Source organism: Lepisma saccharinum, chromosome 29 (genome assembly GCF_977018435.1).
Source record: "Lepisma saccharinum chromosome 29, izLepSacc3.1, whole genome shotgun sequence".
NCBI classification, from domain to species: domain Eukaryota; kingdom Metazoa; phylum Arthropoda; class Insecta; order Zygentoma; family Lepismatidae; genus Lepisma; species Lepisma saccharinum.
In genome coordinates, this window is record NC_139257.1 from 28675294 (window position 1) to 28701774 (window position 26481).

Genomic DNA, 26481 nt, shown 5'->3' on the forward strand with positions numbered 1-26481 from the left:
AAATACAGAGCTTCGAACATCTGCAAAGAGCCAATTTGATAAGGCCTTGTTTAAATTGATGGTTAATTCTGTGTATGGCAAAACTATTGAAAATGTCAGAAAACATACCGATGTTAAAATAATTACTGACCCCAGCCTGAGCAAAAAATTGGTTGCAAAGCCTAATTTCAATTATAGAAGAATTTATGATGAAAATATGGCACTTTTCAACATGAAAAAAACAAAAATTAAGTTTGATAAACCTATTTATGTAGGGGCTGCGATATTGGAATTGGCCAAATCACATATGTTAACATTGTACTATGATGTGTTGAAACCTTTTTATAAGGATCGTGTAAAATTGATGTACATGGACACGGATAGTTTTGTTCTTGATATTCAAACAGAAGATATTTATCAAGATATTTCCCAGCCTGAATTGCTTGAATATTTTGATACCAGTGAACATACAAGGATTCAACCCCACAACAAAAAAATGCCTGGCAAGTTAAAAGATGAGACACTTGGTGATGTTATTGTGGCATTTGCTGGGTTAAGTGCCAAGATGTACTGTTTTAAAACATGTAGTGCTGTTGTCAAAAAAGCCAAGGGCATTGGCAGAGTAACTGTGGAAAAAGAGCTCCAATTTGAAGATTATAAAAATTGTCTCAAATCCCAGAATTTAATCAAAACATCAGAAAATAGAATTCAGAGTGTGGATCACTTATTGACTACAAATATTGTAAGAAAAGTGGCTCTGGACCCACGTGATGATAAGATATGTATTTTATCATGTGGCATACATACTCTACCAAGGGGGCATTGTGATTTGAAAAATGGGTATCAATGCCCAAACACAGAGCATGATTTGAAATAAATAAACATGCCTATGAACTTATTTGGGTTTAAAAAACAAGGTATTATGGACCTGCCAACACCACAACCCTCTCCTGATATGCTGTCTAAACTGAGTGCTTTGTTAATTATTCATCTGAACAGCATACTTACAGATATTGATGATGAAACAGGCAAAATATTGTACATATTTAACAATAATTTAAATCATTACCAATTACCTGTAGGTGGGCAATTACAATTTATTACAACTCCTGAGGGTGATGTCAAAATTTCAGTAGGGAGAAATATTTACAGAATTAAGCACTCAAACATGATTTCTGGCACTGTTTATACTGTTTCTGCTGGTGATTGCTTATATATTGAGGTCCCTGGATCATATGACAAACTTGTACCCTTTTTTATAGAATTAAGAATCAAATATTCTATAATAAATAACTACTAAAACAAAAATGCCTAATGATATTTTTGGCCATACAAGACATGAAGATCACAGTGATGAGATTTTGATGCTTGATGTCAGAGTCAAGAAATTAAGAAGTGATTTACAAGCTTTACAAACCACACTCAATGCCAGTCTTCAATTAGAAATTACAAATTTGCAATCACAATGCATGGACCCTCTTCTTAAAATTGATTCTGAACTCAAATTGCTGCTTCAGAAATATACTGACCTGGCCACATTGGATAATTTTCAAAGTTTAGAAGAAGCTGTTGCAGCTCTTCAAGCCAAATTTAAGACTCAGGCTAACAACTCTGAGCAATTGAAACAGCAATTAGAGGAGCAGATTAATAATGTCCAGACACAGCTCCAAACAATTGTCAAAAGCATAAAATCACAAGAAGATTTTGATCTAGTGATTTCCACTCTAAAGGAACAGATTCAGTCATTACAGATACCTAATCTGGATCCTCTGAACAATGCCATAGCCGAGGTTAAAGAAAAAATTGAGACACTTGAAAATTTTATGAACAACTTGCCATCTTCTGATGCTTTGAATGCAATAACTCGCAGTGTTGCAAATATTAAGCTGCAACTTGAAACATATGAAGATTTTGGAAAAATTCAAAGTTCCATAACCCATCTTGAAGGTACAATAGCAGCAGTGCAAAGTGATTTGGCAAATGTACTTGAATCCCAATTGCCTGGGATTGTAGATACTCTTGTTAGTGTCCAGCTACAAATCACAAAGCTTGAAAACCTCAACACTGAATCTGAACTATCTCATATTCATCACTTGATAGATGATATCCAAACAAAACTTGAAATTTTACAACAATCCACACCCTCTCAGGCAGATATAGCCCTGCTCCAAAATGCTATGCAAAATGTGGTTGATGCTTCTGAATTAAACAATGTGAAATTGGCACTTGAATTTTTGCAAAATACAGTATCAAATTTGCCCACATCACAGGAACTTAAAAATATAAAGAGGGCAGTGAATAGGATATTGAAATCAGAAGATATCAAGAATATCCAAGCAGAGATCAAACATCTCACACAGACAGTGGCCACTCTACCAACAAATCAACATATTAATGAACTGCATGCCCTGTTTGAGGATATCAGAAGGCAGGTCCATGATCTTACAGCTCAAAATTCAAAATTGGCAGTTGTTGAAAATTTGCAACAAATTGTAGCTAATATCAAGCAACAGCTAGGGACCATGGAATCCAATCAAGCAAATGCTCTGTCTGTTTTTACCACCCAGCTACAAGAAATTGTGCAGCAATACAAAAAACTTGTTGTGGACATAAAAATAAAGCCAGGCCATGATGATGTTGTTAGGACCATCAATGAGCATCTTGAATCTGTAACAAGCAGATTGCTCACAGCAGAAAAGGAAATAACAGGCATAATTGAAAATCCTAAACATACAGTAATTCTTGAATTGTACAGCATCCCCAACAAAGAATATGATTCTCCATTTACACCAGGTGGCAAAATATATATGCTGTCCCCTGCACAATTTTATTACCAATTTTTTGTTGGGGGCACATTGAGACCAATCAAGATCAAATATTGGCTTCAGCCACAGGCACACCACTACCCTACCTTATCAATAACAAATGCTGATAACAAAGTGAAAATCACCAGTGTAGAATTGGAGGATTTTACAGATCCCAATACATTAGAAACAGCCTATACTGAAGATGATGGCTCTTTGGAATTTAAAATACATATTGGGGACAAATTGTATTTAGAAAATCCTGCAGTATCAGCTGCTGAACACCCCATAGTTGCAATATTCTTGTTTACATATTATGTCTAGACAAATTATTGTTGATGAATTACACAGACAGGCCAGACATAATTTTAAGAGACTGCCAGTAGTCACAAAAAGCATAGATGATTTATGGCAGAGCGACTTGATTGAAATGGCAAGTGGACAGTTGAAAAACTTAGACAAAATCAACAAGGGCTACAAGTATCTACTCACTGTAATAGACACATTTTCAAAATTTGCCTGGGCTGTGCCACTCAAATCCAAGACTGGAAAATGTGTTACAGAAGCTTTTAGAACAATCATCAATCAGAGTGGAAGATCCCCGCGCTATTTGCAAACAGATAATGTCAAAGAATTTTATAATTCAGTGTTTCAACAATTTATTAAAAGCCAGGCAATACAACATTATTCGAGTTACAGTGACCTCAAGGCCTCAATTGTAGAGAGATTCAACAGAACCTTAAAAAATCTTATGTATAAACAATTTACACTGCAGGGTAATTATAAATGGATTAATATTCTTCCAGAACTTCTACATAAATATAACAACTCGGTCCATTCCACAATCAACATGAAACCCTCTGAAGTAACTTCATCTGATGAGAAAAAATTGATCAGCACTGTTTATTATCCTAAATATCAGCCAACAACAAGAAAGGCCAAATACAAGATCAAGTGATCAAGTAAGAATCAGCAAATATAAGCACTTATTCAAGAGAGGCTTTACAAGAAACTGGAGCACTGAATTATTTACAGTGGTTCAGGTTAAACCTGGGACCCTTAACACATATATAATAAAAGATCACCGAGGAGAAATTCTCAAAGGCAGGTTTTATGAACAAGAGCTCAGCAAAACTAAACAGCCTGACACATATCTCATAGAAAAAAATATCCGCAGAAAAGGCAACAAGTTATTTGTCAAATGGCTAGGACTCCCAGAACACAGCTGGATCGATGCAAACAAAATAATAATATGAGCACCTGGGATGTTATAAAAAGGCTGCCAGAACCTGAACAACAGAATAAGAGAAATGGCAAATTGCTACCTGATAATATTAGGTGTCTTATTGTTGGGCCATCTGCTTGTGGTAAAACTACACTAATGGTTGATAATTTTTTATTGGCACCCAACTGGTTAGACTGGAAAAACAGGCACTTGTATATCTTCTCTAAGAGCTTGGAACAATTAAAATATCAGCAGCTGATGAAGCTATATGATGGATTGGATATTGCCACTTTTGAACCAGATGTTAAGCCACTTCATGAATGTCTCGATAATTCTGTTGTTGTGTTTGATGACATTATATTGGATAATCAAAACAAGGTTAGAAATTTTTTTACACAGGGCCGGCACAAAAACATTGATTGCTTCTACCTGGCACAGACTTTTTCAAAAATACCCAAGCAGCTGATCCGGGACAACAGCAATTTTATATGTGTGTTTCATCAAGACCATACCAACCTCAAACACATACATGATGAATATGTAGGTGGGGACCTGAGCTACAATGATTTTTCCAAGATTTGCAACAAGTGCTGGAACCAGGACAGTTATGGGTTTGTCACAATTGATATGACAAGAACACCCAATAGTGGCAAATACAGAAATAAAATCAACAATTTTCTAGACGTTGAAACATATATAAATAAACATGAAAAGGCCAATCATTGATGATCTTAAGTTAAGAGATTATCTTGTAAAAAGATTTAAGGGATGGAAATCAGAGAACCGTGGAATTTATGAAAAACACAAACAAACAGAACAGCCTGTAATTGATGCTATTAATAATTTAGGTAAGAATATCAAAACTGTTACAGAGCAAAATCAAAATTTGCTCACAGAGCTTGTACCTGTAGCTGCAAGGAACATATTAGATTATCCATTCACCCCACTTTCCAGTATTCATACACCTAGTCCTATTGCTCCTAGAAGAATTGAGGCTAGTCAGGATCCTATTGAATTGGGTCTTCTTGCTCAAAAATATTTAACCACACCTAAAGACAATAAAGATGAGGTTTTTGGCTTATATGCTGACACAGAGCTTGATGGTAGCATCATACATAGAATTGGCAATTTCAGAGTAACATTTATGGGAGATGATATAATTGTATATTCAGAATCTCGACTTGGAGAAAAAGGTGCTTTTGTTAAGTACTCCGGAACACCTGCATTGTGGGAACTGATGACTAGGAAAAGGCCTGGCAGCTATACAGATCAAGATTATGAGGATTACAAAGAAATATTAATAAAATCAGATGCTCTATACCAGAACAATGATCCCACACAAAAAAGAGTCAAGTCTAGCAGTGGGGCAAAATACAATAATTTAATCAAGCCCATATGGTCACAGATCAAGACTGGCAGTAGAATCAAACAATACAACACCCTGCCTAAAGAATTTGTCTGGGTTGATGATGTCAGGAAACTTGTAGATAGGTTATTGGTGATAGCTGTGGAGGAAAATGCTGGGAACCACAATTTTTACAATGAAAAGGTTGGAATTATGGACATGATAAGCACCAAATTGTCTAATTTTATAGTGAATGACACTAAGGGGATTGGATATCTTATAAAAATAATTAATACTCTACCCCCCAAATTATGGAATATTTCTGAGGGCCGGGGCCTTGTTAATGACATTATAAACAAGTTGCCATTTGAACTACATATTCCAGGCTATCAGTATTGTGGTCCAGGCACAAAACTGGACCATAGATTAAACAGAGGTGATCCTGGTGTTAATCCCTTAGATGCTGCTTGTAGAGACCATGACATAGCATACAACACACATTCTGATCTTGATAAGAGACATGTTGCAGATAAGAAATTAGAAGAGGCTGCATTTGGCAGATTTGTAAGCAAAGATGCATCTTTGAGTCAAAAAATAGCAGCATTGGGGACCACTATAGCTATGAGCACCAAACAAAAATTGGGGTGGGGGTTGTGAATATATATATAATAAACCTACAATGAAGGCCAAGGGTGTTATGTATCAAATACCTTATGCAGGTCTCAAATCTCTTAAAACTATTGACAGTCTTTTAACCAAAAAACAGCGCAAGAAAAAAAAATCTTGTATTGCAAAGGGACATGGTATGAAATTGTTGCTTAGTACCCCCCAATTAAAAAAATTACAGCAATCAAGAAAAAAATCACATGTGGGGGGATTTATATTTACCATCCCTGCCATCTTAGCTGCTCTCGGGGCTGTGGGGAGCTTGGCCGGGGGATCACCTGCCATAGCAAAAACAGTAATAGATGCCAAGAAGAATAGGGCAGAATTAGATGAGCAGAAGCGCCATAACCTGGCCATGGAGAAACAAGGCAAAGGTGTTAAGAGAGCCATGAATAAGTTTAAAAAAAACAAGAGCCGCTTACAAACCAAGATATTGAAGCTTTAATGAAGCCACTGGGCATCAAACATTTTAGAGGTGTGTACATGTCTGATTCTTTACCAGAACAACCACTCAACAAAGAGTGTGGCATTGTTAATTTGGATAAGTACAAAAATCAGGGCACTCACTGGATTTGTTATCTAAATATTTAAAAAATGAGGCATTTGTGTTTGATTCATTTGGAGGTGTTCCACCTGAAAATTTAATAAAATATCTAAATTCAGCTAATCTTTATTACAATAATGCCCGTGTTCAAAATTTCAAAGATGTTAATTGCGGACATTTGTGTTTATCTGTTCTTAGATATATGTCTCAAATAAATAAACCATCAATTGAAGATTTTCAAAAAGCCTTGTGGTATCTAAAACATCATGGGGGTATTTCATCTCACCAGCCAAAATTCAATATTGAAACTCAAATTGCATGATGACATAGTGTATCCCAAAACAATAGCTCTCAGAGCATTTTATGGCATGTACTTAATCCCTAATATTACACACCACAACAACACAATTGCAGTTGGGGATGAAAAAATTGTCATCACTCCAGGGCAATATAATCTGTCCACTCTAAATGCTCAATTACCCAGAGGGGTAGTGTTAAGTCAAAATTCTGTCACTCACAGAGTAGAAATTGTATCTGCTACAGAAACAGTGGATCTGGGTACTATAGGAGAGCTGTTAGGATTTGAGAACAACACAAAACTTGAACCAGGCATCAAACACACTGCTATGAATATACCTAAATTCTTAGCCATAGAGACTCTAAATATTCACTGTAATGTAGCAGAGGGTATGATCACCAAATCAAATGGCATAGGCACTCACAAACAAACAGGCATTATTGCAACATTCAAGCCTAATTCTGAATTTATGGAGCCTATTATCTACAATCCATCCCCAACATTATATTTTCCTGTGTGTCATAACAGAATAGATTATATTGAATTGATGGTCACTAATGAAAAAGAAGAATTAGTTGATTTTGCTGGAGCCACAACAACTGCAATCATAGAGATTAATATTTAAATAAAAATACATACAAGAAGAAAATGGAAAATATTGAGAGTTATGAGCTACAATCATTCCCTCCAAACAGGAGGACATTTGCAAATTTAAATCAACCCAACACAGAGATTGAGGTTGATCTTGATGTAGGGGATGGATTTATACACCCCCACAGAGCAGATCTATACATCAAATTTGATGTTGTAAAGCTCGATGGAACAGATTATCCGGCAAATTCAAATATAAGATTGGTGGACAATTTTGTGCCACATCTATTCTCTGAAATTGAGATCAGAAAGCATGGCGTTGTTATAAACAGAGTGGATTATCCCGGCATTACCTCCACAGCTTTGGCCACATTAAAATTATCCAAAACCGAGGCTTCATACTACAAAATCGGTGGATTTGAGGCTGGTGATAAGATATTATCTAAGAACCACACAGTGCTGTTCCCTATGCGCCTTTTGCCAGGATTCTTCTCAGATTACAAAGAAATTATGTGGAAGGGTGGTTTAAGAATCACATTTAGAAGAGCTGCAAATGATAATAATGCCTTGATGAGGTACAGTGCAATAAACTCTACAGGGGAAGCTCTGCCCAATACCCTACCTGATGAGGGCAAATGTATTATTCAGACTATGGAGTTAAGAATCCCGGTTGTTGAATATGAGGCCAGTTATGCTCTTAAATACAAAGCAGATATAATAAAAAATCCACAGATTTTTCTACAATTTTATACATATCAATGTGTACAGAAGCCCGCATCTGGTACATATTATGAGTTTGATGCTACAAATTCATTCTCCAGCATACAATATGACATGCCTGATTTTGTAGTGGTATTGTTTCAGACTGGGAGACACAACAATCAGGAAAAAAATTCAAGTAAATTTGATAGCTGCAACATCAAGAACATATATCTTAAAAATGGCAGAAATGAGGTATTTCCTAGAGAGAATTACAATTTAGACATGTCCAAGAATGATTTTCTCAAATTATATGAGGCATTTTCTTCCTTCAAACGTGTCACTACAGGCAATACTGACATGTATTACACACCAGATGAATTCAAAGCACAGAGACCCATGTTTGTAATCAACACTTCAAAAAGAAAACAGGTTGTGGTGAATGACAGAACAAATATTAAAATTATCTGTGAATTCCATGAGGCATTACCTGATGACACCATATGTAGTGTTATTCTCATAGGTGAAAAATCATATGTTTATGATGTTAGAAATGAGAGAGTCACGGAGCAATTCTAGAGGTCCGATTCAAACACAGATGCCCTTTGATTATAAACCAATAATACCAACACTTTGCTGTCAGGAAATATATTACTTACCCAAATTTTATAGCACCTCTGCTCGTGGCAGGAAAGCTCAAATATATCACATCTGCATTTTGCAGGAAAAACTCAAATATATCACATCTGCATTTTGCAGGAAAATTTTTATATATATTACTTACCCAAATTTTATAGCACCTCTGCTCGTGGCAGGAAAGCTCAAATATATCACATCTGCATTTTGCAGGAAAAACTCAAATATATCACATCTGCATTTTGCAGGAAAATTTTTATATATATTACTTACCCAAATTTTATAGCACCTCTGCTCGTGGCAGGAAAGCTCAAATATATCACATCTGCATTTTGCAGGAAAAACTCAAATATATCACATCTGCATTTTGCAGGAAAGCTCAAAAACACAGCACATCTGTTACAGAAAAGCTCACACACAGCACTTCTGTTACAGGAAAGCTCAAATATATCACATCTGCATTTTGCAGGAAAAACTCAAATATATCACATCTGCATTTTGCAGGAAAGCTCAAAAACACATCACATCTGTTACAGAAAAGCTCACACACAACACTTCTGTTACAGGAAAGCTCAAATAACACAGCACATCTGCTATTTGCAGGAAAAACTCAAATATATCACATCTGCTCGTAGCAGGAAAGCTTTTACAATATTTCTGCCTATTGCAGAGAAGCTCTTACAGCACATCTGCATTGCAAGAATACAAATACAATGAATATTTCTGTAAGTTACACACACACTCGGGGCTTATATTATTGCGACAAGACCAAACCTAAATGCAATTCAGTTTGCATGACAATATCCAAAAAGCCAATATAATTATTACTAGGAATTTCCTCAATATGATGGATGGCAAGTAATTTTCCCTGAAAGAGGCACAGTACAGATAAGAATTTCTCTTTGAGTTCTATGACAAATAACATGTAATTTCCCTCGGAAAAGGCACAGTGCAGGTTATGCCATCAGATATAATCTCCCAGGCATACAGAAAGAAGGCAATTACTAATTTCTCTTTGATGATGAATAATATGTTATTTCTCTCTGAAAAGACGCAGTGTAGATTATATCTGTTGGCATAAAAGAAATATAATTTTCCCGGGCAAGCATAATTTATTGCTGGCCAAAACATAGGATTGATCAAAAGATTAGAAGAACATGCAAGCAATTAATTATGTTTGCTTGACCTCTCTTCCATTGTATTGATCAGGGAGTTTTGCCTCATAAAAATATAACAGCAGTTAATGTGATTTTATACCCAGACAACAGCAATAACTAGGCTTGGGTGATCCCCAATATAAAATAATTTTGCTCTGTTGTAAAACACTTTTTACCAGGTTTTCAGATCTGGGAGTTGTATATCAACTAGCAGTAATTATTCTCAAAATCTCACTTGTAGAGATATTATTTTGCCACATATATTTCAATCTTAAATATTTTATCAGGACTCGAACCCAGAGCCCCTTGTTTACAAGACAACAATATTATCATTTTGCCATCAGGAGAGGCTTCACATTTTATGAGGACTTAAACCCGAACCTCCACACCTGAAGAATTGGGGTATAGGCCCCTCTTGGCATTGTCTTAAGTATGGGCAAATCTATCTGTTGAGCCTTCACCTTTTCTACACTAGAAATTCAGAATTTCTTAAAAATCAGAGCATATCACACCTGAAGAATTGGGGTATAGGCCCCTCTTGGCATTGTCTTAAGTATAGGCAAATCGGATTGTTCAATCAAATAGCCTCGCCTTTTCTACACTTAAAATTGAGTTTATAATACCACCAACCCCACTACTAACTAAGCTTGCACAACAGTTTTCAACTCTTGTTTGGACTTGACGCCTGCTTTATGGACTCGCCTCTTCAAAATTGCCCATAAATGCTCAATGGGATTTAAGTCTGGACTTTGAACTGGTGTTTGTAGTAGTTTGGGCACATTCCATATTAGCCAATTCATGTTAACTCGCGCCGTATCCTTATTGTCATTGTCTTGTTGGAATCTGTAGATACGAGGCATGTCCATTTTTTGGGCACTCTGCTTTACATTGTTCTTCAATATATCCATCAATATCCAAGTAATGTGCTATATCAGGTAGCTTGTCCTAATAGTGAGCTTCAATGTCCAGTTAAGCCTCGGCTGGATGTTGAAAGAAAACCAAATTTCTAGTGTGTCGTTAGTTCCGTTCTAACAACAGTACCAAGGGAACACGAGGGAGGCGCTGACGTCGCTTTCAAGAAATTCTCCTTCTTCCCAGCCACAAACCCTCCCATATTCTTACCATCGTTACCTCGCTGCTTTTACGATCTTGCAGGGAGGGGGAGAATGGAATGGTCGTACCCACTGGCCATTGACAGATGTTCCGGAACCCTGAAGAATAACTGTTTTCCTTTCCTTAGTTGAAAAAAAGCTTACACATCGTCCTTTGAGATCACCAGCCTATGCACTGTGAAGCTGCATGTTTCTTTTTGTTTCCGTCGGTACATTCATTAAGTTACAGTAAAATGGCCAACTAACATAGATTATGTAGTAAAATACGAAGGGGCGAGGTGTAGGGGCCCCACAATGTGCTCTTGATTTTTTTATATAATCGCAGAAATTCCACAGATAGTGTCGCTTATAAAAAAAATAGATTTACGAAACAGAAATCTGGTTCCCAGTAACATCATATACGACGTCTGCGATAACAAGCAGTGACGTATTATCTCAGCCAGAGGGGCCCCGGTAACTTGTCATATGGGTCCCCCTCCGAAATGCAGAATTAACTTACTTGCTCGCAGATGTCAATCGATAGGAAAATATCCCTCATCTCATACCTTTGTATCTACGCAGTTTGTCGTAAACGTAGTGTAGCGTGTCAATTGTCTACAGTTACGAATCCAGTAGAAATATTCAGTTGCTCAACCAGTCGATCCTTATTTTACAACAAACATCAAAATTGTTAATTCGTAACCTTTTAGTTTTACACGTGATATTTAAAATGTAACTTCCCACCAAATATTTTCAAGGAGGGGCCCAATTCTTTTCATATTGAAATAAGAGCTGAAATGAATTTCCCACATTGTCTACACTTGTTTTACTTCAAAGGGGCTGAAAACCTCAGTTAAAGGTGGGACCCATAGTAAATTATCCCTTTGCTGTAAAGACCATTATTCCATCCTCTGCCACGCAGGGTATACAACTTATGAGTTGAATGTGACCATTATTTTGTGTAATTTTGTAAGTTCATATTTCTTACAATTTGGCATTTTGTGGACATTTCTGTCGAACTAGTTCTTATTTTCTAATGTGTTACGATTTTGTTATCTGCAGTGTTCGAAAGGAAAATTCCTAGCTGCAAATTTCCTTGTTCGCGTTGGGGATAGAAGGAAGGATCCTTGTGTGGAGCAACTTGAAGATAATGAAGTAGATGAAGGAGAATGATTATGCAAATTCGAGCACTGATGGTCTATTAATAAAAAGGTTCTTGTTTCATGAAAAAGTCTTTAAGAAAGTATGATCACTGGTCCATCGAAAAAAGAATGGCAGCGTTAAAATTATGAATAATGATGTTGAGGTCTACTAACCTGTGGCAACCTTATTTTATTTTGGGATGGGCTCAGTCCTTCGAAGCTGCATTTCATTGAGTGATAAATTTTCAGTGAATAGAGTTCCTTCGCAGCTTTATTATCTATCACTCAAAGACTAGAGTCCGCAGTTATTTCTTCTAGATGTCCGGTTCAACCCCCATTACTGAAGGATAAGTTTGTTGCTTGAGTATATTAGGGCTACTCACTCAGTATTAGAAGGCTAAATGAGCGACTCTTACGTTGAATCTTGGCCTGGAGGAACCAGGGGCTGAAGGCACATTCACCTCAAAGTCCGAAAGAGGAGTGTTTACTATTTTTTTACAATTCCACCAAAACAGTATTTTTTAATATCTGTGTAATATATGTAACTTCATAAAAAATATTTCAAGCAAAAATACAAAGCATCACGAACAAAATATTTGGCAGCTGGAAGCTTCCCCCTCCTCCAAAAGTGATTCCTGGCTGTGTCGCTGCGTTGAAGTAGAGAAAATATTTCCAGATTCTTCTTCCAGTTATTTTTCAGAGATTCAGCCCATCCTGATTTAGTTTCAAGAAAGTACTACAGTGATATAAGTCGATAACAAAAAAATGGGAAGGCATAATATTTGAGGTAAAAGTTAATTTCTTGTACAACGAAGGGGGGAGGGCAGCTAACTATTGTACTTCCGTCCCACTCTGGCATCATATTTTTTTTTGGCACTAATGGGGCCCCTCAATATTTTACTTGCAGGTGGGCCCAAATATCTGCGCTACGCCACTGAGTGGCTCGGATCCCACTTTAAACTATACGTCCAGTCCCGATTTGCCTTTCTGTGAATATAATTGGTCTTAAAACAAGTTTAACAAACAAACGTTTTGCTATCAGTTCACAATTATGATTAGCTGTGCTCTAATAGTTGGTGATATTGATAAGTGTCCAAAATGGATAGATGCACGTAAAGAGTGAGGTATTTGTAAAATTTCCTGCAACTACTCTTGAAGCATCGATATATTATAAATTGTACATATATAGTCTCCCCACAATAACCAAATGTTAGCAAGTAGATGGAGCACTTCCCCTTCCCGTTAAAATACCATTCTGTACATAACCCCCGAACTCGGGATCTCTATTACTCAATATTAGTCTGTTCGATACCCGTTGTAGGCACATGGCACAGTGGTTCGGATCCCACTTTAAACTGTAGGTCCAGTCTCGATTAGCCTTCCTGTGCATAAAGTGGACTTAAAACAACAAATCAATCAATCAACATTAGTCAAAAGCAGGTACGTATCAAGAAATATATTTCGGGGGGGGGGGGTGTCCGAACCAAGTCTCAGAAATAATATTAGTAATAATATAAATGATTAAATTAAAGTATTCACATTAGATTAATGACATTAATTAAATATGTAAATTAATGTATTATTATTATTATTACTTGAATAGGCAAAAAGACGGTGTAGAAACAGGGATATAACAAAACGTATTCTTTATTTAGGTGTAGTTAATATCGCAAAAAAATGAAATGGGGAAATAAATGTCAAATAGATCAAGGATCGAATATTTATTGAATAACAAAAAAGAAGGTTGGATCCAGTAGACGAAAAGTAAATTTCTTGGTTAGTTCCATAAATCTTCTTTGACACTGGCCTTAACAACCGTATGTTCCCAATATAATCGTTGCCTTCCAATAAGTTCGGCAGAAATAAATAACCTTCGATTATACAACAAGTACTAAAAACGTATATTTTTATTATTTAATTTCAGTACTTGTGTACGATGAATTAGAGATTATAATTATATTTTCCTATATATTTTGTTTTGGGGGGCTGAACTTGTGAACTTGGATCGTGCATAAACAGTGGCGCAGGAACATTTTTCATCTGTAAGGTACAAAATTCGTCCTCAATATTATATATATATATATATATATATATATATATATATATATATATATATATATATATATATATATATATATATATATATATATATATATATAAAACGGAAAATCAGAGTTTTGTCATTTGAAAGTAGCGAATTTCTAATAATTTTAATGCAGGGTGACATTTGAAGGGACAATAGGAAGGATTTTCCCCCGTCAGTGGCGTGGCGTGGGATTTTTAAAAGTGTTACCGGTTATCAGTAGGACATTTAAGGGAGACTTGGGCGCCTCCCCACCTCATGCCCCCCCCCCAATGTCTTCCAAGTAGTTCATATAATATTAATCTGGTACGTCTGCAATTCATCGATTTCATCATATCATCACTCATCCCCATCTTCGCAAATTAGCCAAAAGTGGCACAAGGAAAGCAAAATCAATCAAATCAAATCAAAAAAGTTCTATGATGCTGTCATAAAGTGAAGTCTTTCATTTGAATTTGAATTTTTGGGTGCGTCATGGTCATGGTCCATGTTATCCACACCTGAATTCCACACGTTTTTTTTTTTCACCCGAAAATTGAGTACATGGCCAAAAAAAGAGTTTCGACAACTGCGCACATCCACATAACCATGGATAGTCGTTATACCACGAAACATTGAAATGTCGGTCATATCCAGCAGACGATTTGGTTTTTAAATCGTTCAAAATAGGCTTTGGCCTCCCTTTCACCACAATTTCGATTTTTTCTGCAAAAGAACGAACCGGAAGATTGCTTCAAAATATCTTCTATCGCACGATTACACACACTGTTCAGATAGGATGAACCCGCCACCTCGGAACTCGAAGCAAGCTCCATTAATTAATTGACAATGCCCGAAAACAACATAAAGACGAAAGACACCACTCACAAAACTCGCACTGCACAGTCCCTCCCACAAACCGTTGTTTACTTTTGTAACACGTGAAGCACCCTTCTTGCCCCTTTCCCTTTTAGCATCGGCGCTTCCCCAATATTTCCTTCGGAACCTGCAAGAAGTGCAGTTCTACTACTGGTGCCATCTTAGTTCATTTGAAACCAGATTTGCCCAAATCGCGAAACTTTTCGTTTCAAATAAGACGTATGTAGAGTATCTGTTTCCTAACTACTCCCACTCCCATGTTTCGCTAAATCCACTGAAATCTCATTTCTGACACCACTACTATTTCGTATATTTTACGTCCTTTGCTACCTTTAAGGCTTTCGCTTTACAGGATAATCGTGACGATGAGGATGCATGGTGAATTATTGAAATAAAATTATTATTTATTTGTGTATGTAATTATTATTTTTTTATAATTATGTAAGTAAAATAATAACAACGAACATTGAATAACCATTTCTTGCTGAGGATTCGAACCTTGGACACCTGACACTTCAGAGCGTGCTAAGATAACAATCGGGAAATTATGCTTGTAAGTAATGTTTTCACCAAAAACAGTTCTACCATCTCAAGAACATTGCTTCAATCCGAAATTATTTAATTCCTGCGACAACGTATGTCAATCTCAATTGGACCTTTCAACAATTATCAGAAATTTCTGTAACCGAAATAATATTATATGTATGAAATATAGAATTTTAGGTTGACATTTTAGAAGGACAGCGGACCCCTTGATCATACCCATCCCTCTCCTCTCCTTCTCGCCCATGATGTCGAAGAAGGACAAAGAGGACTTTCGTAATTGCTGATATTTAGAGTAAATACAAAATATCACTTGGTAGTTTGCTTTTCCCCCAGTGTGATTTGATTTTTTAAAATTTTGATTTGGCAATTTAAGTCCACTTCATGCACAGTAATGTTAATCGGGACAGTTTAAAATTTGGATCCGAACCACTTGTGCCTCCACCGGGTATCGAACCCGGAATCCCTTGATTATAAGGCTGCAACGCTACCACTGCGCCATCGTTCCCCAGTGTGACTGGACACCTTCAGAGTAAGATAGACCCGATTAGGCGACTTAGCTCTTTTCTGTCAATTGAATATGGCAACACTGATCTGTATCCGGTAAGGATCACCGGCAACTGCGGCGGCTAAACAGTCATGGCAATAACCCGCCTCCTCCTCCCGCCGTAACAGTCTTTGCCGCGACGGAAAGTCTTCCTTGCGTGGGCTCAGGGCCCTTTCCTCATGTTGCCTGAGGAGGGTACCGGATCAGTCCTCCTCTTCGCTTTTGCCGGTGTCAGAAAAAATGTCAGTCTGCAATGTTTACTTTACGACAATATTAGCAGTTTATGTACGTAATAATATTTTAAGACAGGTTCTTCAATTCTTTATATTTTGGTGTTACCTGCGGTAACAGCGGCTACATGCACGCCACGCCTCTGCCCCCCCGTCTTGTTTTGAAACATCAAATTTCTAGTTATGAGTGACACATCTCAACCTGGGATCATTATTTTCAACCCACTTGTAAACTATATCGTACTTATGGTTTTCCATTTGGATTCATTTAAGTTTACCACACCATAGCTACATACAAAAAATCTCGTTATGCAATTTATGGTGACTGTGTACAGTGACACCAATTTATACGGGTCTGTGGGACCCGAGTCCACCCAATAATTTATGTGATTTGTGAATTCAAATTTTTGAGCCCACCCAGTGTTTTTTTTTTTTAAATTGGCACCCCTGACTGTCTCTTTTAAATGCCATGTATTCGGTATTTTTTCAGACTTCTGGTGATTCACAAGTATTCTTGTATCGAACACTAAAACTGGGCGGTGTATCTGACGTATGTTGAGTTGCTTGGTCATTTAATCTTCTTCGAGAGCTTGTTGAGATCTGTAGTATTTTGTTGTGTTTTATAAAAATAAGTCGAGGTGGTCCCCGATCTAGGAAAACCATACGTTTGAAAGCATTGTTTTCAATCTTCGTTGCACAGTATGAATGACCGCTTTGAAGACAGGTTTATTTTTTAATATAGTCCTATTAAATGCACACACATGGCATTTAGATGATTAAGAACGTGTGTTTTATGGAAACATGTCAGGAAACATGTCATGTCAGCCAAAACACATTTTCACCTCACTCAAGTATTATGTGAATTCAATTGAAATTGTACCAATATCTACAACTGAATGTGAATGCGGGTTCCGTGCCATAAATCTAACCTTTACTGAACAGAGGGAGATTAAATATTTGGTTAAATGATAGAATACATTGCCGTAAATCAATTTCAGTGTTGGTGTTTTATTTTCATTTGGTATGAGCTCAAAATTTTAAACCTTCGTTTTAAAAGTAATTCAAACACAAAAATTGTTATTGGGGGCCATTTTGAGTTTTTTCGACTTTATTACTACCTTCATTTGAATATTTTATTTTCTAAAAATTTCGGGGGGGGCTGTAGATCCTTCAGCACCCCCTCTGCGTATGCATGCCAGTGCCCTCTGGATCTCCCTCCCCTAAATAGTCCTCGCCTCAAAAGTGACAGAAAAGCCAAGGTGAATTCCTTTTTCTAATCTCTAATTCTCCGAAACTATTCTTTTTCGAATGAGAAAATAGAGATTAAAGTTGATTTGAAAAAAAGAAAGTATTGAAGGACAATAACAGGGAAGTTTTCCCTTTGTAAAGTCGGCTGGGCGTCTCACTGGCCTGCAGGAGACTAAGATTAGATTCCTGGGCGTGTTTTGTAAGGTCGGATTTTTGCGGCCTTCTCTCTGCATAAAACGGCTCTGGGGTTCACTCATTCTCAAATAAATAGGTACCAGTGGAGGACGACACTTCTAGGGGCGGGGGAAGGCTAAAGCAGGCTGGAGCGTGATGCTTAAAAACCAAAGGATAGAGAATGAAAGTGAAAATAAAGATTGATTGATTGATTTGTGGTTTTATGTCAACTTTATGCACAGAAAGGCTAATCGGGAGTGGACCTACAGTTTAAAGTGGGATCCGAACCACTGTGCCATGTGCCTCCAGTGGAAATAAAGAGGCAAAACAGACTGAAAGAGAAGAAAAGGAAGTGGAAAACCAACCAAAACATACTATAATAACAGAGGGAGGGGTGGATTGAGAGAAATGAAGATAAACATTTCTCACGATGGAGTGAGAATAGGAACAAAGAAAAGAAACAGTACAGAACGATAAAGAGATAAAGGAAGGAAGAGAAACAAAAAGAGAGGCATACAGAGAAATCTATAGAAAGAGAGAATGAGAAACAGAAACAAAAGGTAGAAAACGAAATAGAGAACGAGCAAGTGGAGGGAGAGAGAGAAAGAGAAGGGCAAGAAATGAAGGATGCTCTATATCTGAAGAGCCAGGGAGAGAGAGCAAAGAACGCAGGAGGGAAAATGGAACAAGACCTAATCGTGAAAAAGATACTATGGTTTTAAACACAGAGAGAGATAAAAGAGTTATAAATAAAATTGAGATTTCTGTATTACAAGCTCTAGACTCTCCCAAGTCTCATTCCAGCTCAAATGAGGCGAAAAAAAAAGTCGCCCTAATTTCGAGTGTAAACAAAATTTTAAAATTTTACTCGCTAAACTGCTGGAAAAGGAATACAATTCAATTGTATTCAAATATTATGCACCATTACCAAGGAGGGCCTACTTGTAATCAGAGGGCCCCGGGTTCAATAACCGGTGAAGGCACGCCGCTCCCGAAAGAGTGGTTTGGATCCCACTTGAAACTAAATATTAAGATTTCACCGGATTTCTGACTGTGATGCACCGCAAAGTCATAAGTCCTATAGGCTCGAATGTCAGTTAATGAATGAATGCTTCCTTAGTTAATGTTACCAATGTCAAGTCACTGTTCAAATTGAAGGGGATTCCAGGAAAGTGTCTCCTGTCTCATTTTCCCCAGCCTCTACATCTTCAAACCAGTAACTTTAATTTTCCCCTTCGTAAATTTTCTGTTATTTTTGTATAATTTGTATTTTAATTTTTAGGTTCATTTAACGCCGACACGTCAGTCAAAATTGTCAATTTTTACATAATATTACATTAATTTTTGTATTAAGTCCTATGTTATGCACAGATAGGCTAATTGGGATTGGACCTACAGTTTAAAGTGGGACCCTAACCTGGGAACTCTTGATTACAAGGTGATGACGTTACCACTATGCGATCGGGGAGCATTAATTTCAGATGAAATTCATGGTTTGGAAATAAATTTATTAAAATGTTGTTACTTCACACCAAACTCAGACAGAGCATTGTCGTCCTATTAAATTTTGCGCTTTATACGTTTCATAATAATAATAATAATACGCATGATGATCATAATAATAATAATATGATGAATGTTAATTTAAATTTTTATTCTATTATTTACTTTGAGCTTCAATAAATTAAAATAAATCAGTTCTTGGGTCTCACCGCGCCGCAAAAGATTTAGTATAAGTAATATAATTGTATTAGGTAAAAAAAAGTCAAAATGCGAAAATGGGAATCTCTGAACCACTCTCTTCCATCCTACATTTTCTTCAATTCCCATTATGATGCATAACCTAGATATGTAAAAAAAATCGGAGAGCATCACAGAGTAAGTCAACGAAGTAACTGGCTTTCTTGTTTTGGATCAGACTTGTAAACCGACGTAATTTGTGTAAACTAAGTGATGGCGATTCACTTCCTCGACTTGCAAGACTGTCTGTCTTGTATTTTGAACGTAGCCACCCACTGAAGGAATGAATGCACTTCCCTGAGTTTCCAAGGTCTTTGCGCGGACAAAACATAAACCAGATGTCAAAGCAAGATAAGTTTGCAAATTGCGGTGTTTAACCCTCCCCTCCCCCTCCTCCGCTCCGAGCGGCACATGACCGGTGCCGCAGATGGGAGAATACACATTCAGAGGGTTGCTTGCCCATAAGCGACAGCAGCGCCATAAGCGGAAAATCCTCGAACTTCTAGAAGGCGTGGGAACTAAATACTTGTATTTTTTGTAATAAAATTATGTAATTTCTGTTGAAGATATTGTGCAAACGCTTGGAATTATCTATCTAAATTCACGACACTAAGATGCACAATGTTGAACCTAAACCGTAAGATGGTTTAAAATTCTTCAAACGCCCCATTTAAAGCTGCTTTCACATCCAATTAATGCTGCATTTCCAATTTTTTGTACGCTAAACTAGAATCCCAATTCGATTTTTTATTCAATACATCCCTTCGTGTATCCTTCTAGAAAAGCCTTGCAGAGTATCACCGAAATTGGAGGCATATGTTAGGAGATTTTGTCAACAGAACGAGAAGCAGTTTTCAGCTGTTGAGAGAAACATCCAGCCGAGGCTTAACAAATCTTTGGGGTACTGTTGCTTAACCAAGATATTAAGTGCCGATAACAGGAAAAAAACTGCATTTTGGACCCTCTCTGTTGCCGCATAACAATGGAAAGCAACAATGTCCCATCAAAACAATTCAATATATATAAGCAAACACTATTATATTAACAGTAAATCAAAACAAAAGTTTGGGATGTTGTTGATTTCCAAAGATACAGCTCTCCGAACTTACGCATATTTCACTTTTCATAAAAAATGAGCTGTCTGACCTTGAACTTTGACATTTTATACAGGGGAGGGAGACATTTTTCAAGATCTCAAAATTGCACAATATTCATTTCTCATGACATACGTCAACATATAAAAAAGAATCAAGCCAATCAAAAAATACAACTATCTCACTTTGTTCGAATTTCAAAATAATGGCTCTTAAGGAACACTAAGGGATTATGAGGGCAGTAGTGTATTAGCGAATATCGTAAATATTGAGAATAACATTATAACAAAATATATCTTTCTCACATCATCGTCTCAAGTTTATTTAAGCTTTGTCACGCTACACTGGCGTAAGCAGAGAGGGGTTGATGAGGCTTCAGCCCAATCCGAAATTGAGAAAAATAACATTTTGTGTTCATATGTTCGCAATTTCCGTATAACATTTCGTCCGGAGTTCCTGTATATGGATGGCAATGCTCACCCGTACAGAGTGGCCTTCATGCTCGCTGAACTTCAATCCTATCGGGCATGTTTGGGATGCTCTTGATCAGGGCTGATGAACACCAATAAGGTGCAGATGCAACATGCAACGAAAATGACAATAAACATTGCAAAATGGTATACAGGGTGTATACAAAATGGTATACATATCTGGACACTGTTAGCCTAATCGTCGAATTTTCATGTTCCTGTTTCACAGAAAAACAGCGCCGATGGGATCCGATGCGCTGACCTCGCGTGACCCAATGAAAATTGGTCTGGGAGCAGGCCTTGGTTCTTCTAGGTCTATTGCGACAAGGAGTTTGGGAGTTCTTTCACAAAAAACTTTTAAGCACATCTCAAATTAAAGGAAATTCCTTATTTTCTAACACTGATATTATTTTCATTATATTTATGGGCGTTTCTGCTCTTTAGGGCACATTAGAAGGTGGCCAGACATCCCTGGAACCCCCGGGCGCAGGCCTATGACCAAGAACAAAAATTTTATAATGAGATATGCATCATTCTCAAATCTTGTAGAAGGAGACACATTAAAATTATTCCATAGATGGCACTCTGTTGAAAAGTATTTCTAATAGTGGAAAATCTGTTTAAAAATTATTACATTTTAAAATGTTTATTCAGATTTTATGAGACTTATATAGTATTAAACATAATAACTACGTTAAGTTGACAGAGGTATATATCTTGTAACAATGAGCAACATCAAACCAAATTTGCATATGATGTATGTTTTAATGAAAATAAGTAGAACCAAGACGCATAAAAGTTATTTGTTAGGCACTAACTCCTGACGCATGTGTATCATGTTATTAAGATAAACTGCATTACCAAAACTTTTTACCTGTTCACCAAACTAACTAACTCTCTAGTCTTCTTAAACCCGAAGGTTCATGGCTGCAGAAACACAGGCCTTCCATCTGTCCCTATCTTGAGCAAGATCTATATACTCTTTTCCATCTCTACCGATTTCCTTTAGGTCCATCTCAACGTTGTCCCTCCATCTTCGTCTTGGCCTACCTACAGGTCTCTTACCATCAGGTTTTCCAACAAGAATCCTGTGAACTCTTCTCTCTTCTCCCATTCGTGCCACATGGCCTACCCACCTAAGTCTTCTTGATTTAATCATTCTAATAATATCTGGAGATGAATACAAATTATGTAGTTCTAAATTATGTAACCTTCTCCACTCACCTGTCTCCTCATCCCTTTTAGGTCCAAAGATTTTCCTAAGGATCTTATTTTCAAATACTCTCAATTTGTGTTCCTCTTTCAATGTAAGGGACCAAGTTTCACACCCATATAATACTACAGGCAAAGTTACTGTTTTGTATATTTTAACTTTTAGTTTCTTAGATATTAAACGAGAAGACAAAAGTTTATGAAGAGGGAAGTAACATGCATTTCCTGAATTAAGCCTACTTTTTATTTCCTCTTTAATATAATTTTCATTTGTTAATATTACTCCTAAGTATTTGAATTTGGAAACTGGTTCAAACGAGTTGTTATCAATAATTAGATTTTGATTATTACCTAACACTTGGTTTCGGCCTGTAAGCATATATTTAGTTTTCTCTTTGTTAACTTCCAAACCTATCTCTTTAGCAGTTTTGAAAAATATTTTAGCATTATTCTTAATTGTATTTATATCATCCCCTAATAAGTCTACATCATCTGCATATGCCAACAACTGAGTCATAGCATTTAATTTTAGTCCTTCGTTAGTTTCTTTCACCTTTCACCTTTTCAGAAACATGCCAACCACGTACAAAAGGAAGCTGGATTCTACTAGAAAACACTGGAGTGGAAATGACTTGGTGAAGGCCTTTGATTCAATCAACACAAAACGCATGGGGATCAACGAGGCTGCAAGGTATTTTAATATTCCCAAAACCATTCTTAAAAGGAGATTTTAAACAAGTGATGTTGCTTCACATCAATAAATTACAAGCGTATTGCTTTACACCATCACGAAATTCTGTTCGATCTATGGCTTTCCACTTAGCTCAACAATTGAACATCAATCATAATTTTGATTTGGAGGGTCAAAAAGCAGGCTATGATTGGTTGAAATCGTTTATAGCTCGAAATACTGACATATCAGTAAGAAAGTCAGAAAGCATCTCTGTCAATAGGGCTCTTGGGATGAACAAAGAGGTTGTTTCAAAATATTTTGACTTGTTAGAAAATATTTTAATTAAATAGCTCATCAATAAGCCCCGGTACATCTTCAACGTAGACGAGACTGGCCTACAATTAAACAACAAATCAGGAAATGTTATTGCTAGTAAAGGATCAAAAAAATTTAGTACTCTTACATCTAGTAAAAGGGGAGAGACGATATCTTTGGTTGCTTGTTTCAGTGCAGAAGGCACGTACATTAATCCTTATTGCATCTTCAAGGGGAAAAACGGAAAACAAGAATTTTCTGACGGTATGCCTCCTGCCTCAGAAATAGACATGAATGAAAAATCGAGTCCGTGTCGCTTGCGCCGAGGCTTCTTATCGGTTCATTTCCGCCGTGACATATGTCAAGACCTTCCTTGGTGGGTTTTCCCACAATCCGGAGTGTCATTACCGCCGCGCATACGTGTGTTTATGACGTTGGCAGCTGCAGCTGTGTTTATCTTTGATTGAAAAGGAAGGTGATTGATAAATGAATGTAAGATGAAAGTATATATGAGGGATTTACAAGGAAAAGGATAACCCTAAATGTCGAGGTGTGTTAATCTTCAAAGATGGAAGAATTGTGCGCATCCCGGAACATACATGTGTGCCAGACCATGCTGGGTTTGAAATTAAGAAGAAACTCACGAATTACAAGAAGAGAGTTCGTGAAGAAGTGTCAACGCCTGTTTGGCAAATATTCCGACAAGAAATGGATGAATGTCTAGACCGAGGTTTGGATACTGTAAGTAACGTTCCTGTTTACGACAGACTGAAGTGTACCTGAACAGAAAAAGGAGATCGATTGTAGGTGTTCAAAAAGATGCACGAGATGCAGATCATCTCACTTTACCAGAATCTTTGAAGTATTTTAATGACGGTTCTCCATTTCTTCACCTTGACGACACGGAAAATGGAAAGCGGTTGTTAATTTTTGCTAGTGTCAGATCCAAAGATGTTTTGGCAGCCTCAGAAACCGTATTCTTAGATGCCACATTTCGCGTCTGCTCCAAACAGTTTTATTAGCTGTATACCCTTCATATCGAAATCGGTAGTACGAATACTGCTACTAACGTAGCACCAGTAGTTTATGCTTTACTTCCGGACAAAACCGAAATAACTTATCAAAGATTATTTTCATTCATTAAGAACTACTGTCCTGAGATTAATCCGAAAGTGATTAAGCTAGACTTTGAAAGTGCAGTACTTAAGGTGTTAAGAAACATGTTTCCACTGTCACACAAATATCAATACATCGAAATGGAAAAACGTGTTGAGTGTGTTCCTTCGAAGTGCAGAAGCTCGGGCGACCTTCGAGGATGCCTTCGAGCATTTGCATACCTACAATAATTGAAATAACGTTAGTATTGTTGTTTTGCAAGTGTATCGAAATATTGTGTTTATATATACGTAGCTATTACTTGTATAATGTTTGCAAAAAATAATATTGTATTTATAATGTTTTTGACGATTTTATGTAGTGTATAGTCTAATAATTAAGTGCAATAGACTGGCACATTTATGTTGCTTCCCAAGGGTACATTTACGTAGTCCGAAACCCTCCACAAATAATGAAATAATAAAATAACCAAAATTAAATAATGAAAATATATTTGTTGTTTAATCGAGGGTTATTTAATTCCGCCACACTTATTGAAAGGCAAGGATTATATTGTGATCATATGACTTTGGACGACAGTACCAAAGAACATTTATGCAAGATTTATTATTACTTATAATAACATGCATAAAATATTTTCAGGATCTTTACTTTTCTTCAACTGGATCTAACATCTTTTTTGATATTCAATAAATATTCAATTCTTAATTTGTTTGACATTTATTTCCTTGCCAGGGCAGTTTTTTTAAAGCTAGATAATAAATATGTACTCTTATGTCACAATCCTTTTACCGTACTTTTAACAATTCATGTAATAAAAATATAATAAATGGATTTAATATTTTCATTAATACTGTTACTTAATTTAATATAATTAAATGATTTTAATTTAAATATTATTCGGAACCCTCCCCCTCGAAATATATTTCTAGATACGTGGCTGACACACACACATACACACACGAAATGTAACTATATATATATATATATATATATATATATATATATATATATATATATATATATATATATATATATACAGGGTGTCATTTTAATGGCGCCCACGGAACCCAGATTCGTATAGAGGACATCAAAACGAACAACTTTTCTCAGTAACATTTTTCTCGTTGGTGCGTCGATTCGACGCTACAGTCGTTCAAAAAAGACCGTTTTGCCGCCTGGATGCTGGCAACCCAACACAACATTTGATCGTATCTATGACGTCATTTCCTGCTGCGAAACAGCACACGGCAGGGTTGCAAGGAACACACAAATTTTGTGAAAATGACAAACTACCAACCACATTTAGCTGTAAAACGAAGCTAGAAACGCGTCCAGAAGACCGAACATCATAGCCTACCAGCCAGAAGATCAGCAGTCATCTCCAGGGAGGGAGAAGTGACCAACGATATGAGAATGGTAAAAAACGTATTGAAAATGAAGTGTCAAAATCGGATTTTGTCTCAGCCTACATATCAAATATCAACAACAATAAATTTCATTGGACTTACAGCTTACATGTGGCTGTTTAGATGTGGCTGTTTACGCCCAGCTACATGCCAAATATTTGCAAATCTCGTTGCAAGGTTGATATCTACAGGTTTCTGTCCAAATGCCATGTGGTACTTTTGTGCTGATAAGGGAAGTGTCCGAGGTTCACGTTGTTACATTTCGGCTAAAACACGTACAACCACAGTAACAATCTAATGATGAATCAGTAGCGAATCAGTCCCGTTCACAGTTGCAAACTATTATATGTGTATCCGGTGCATAGATAAACACAGTCGTCGGAGAGCTTGTATTGCTACTACTTATATCCCTGTATTTTCAACCATTTTTGCCACTTGCCTCATAATGCCCTGAATATACAGTATTTTTACCTATGTATTGCTTACCTTTGGAATTTTGAGTTCTATCATTTCTATTTTGTCATCTGTTCAGTATGTCACAGACAACTAGTATCAGAAGGACGAAGTGCAAAAGACTAAATTGTAGATGCCA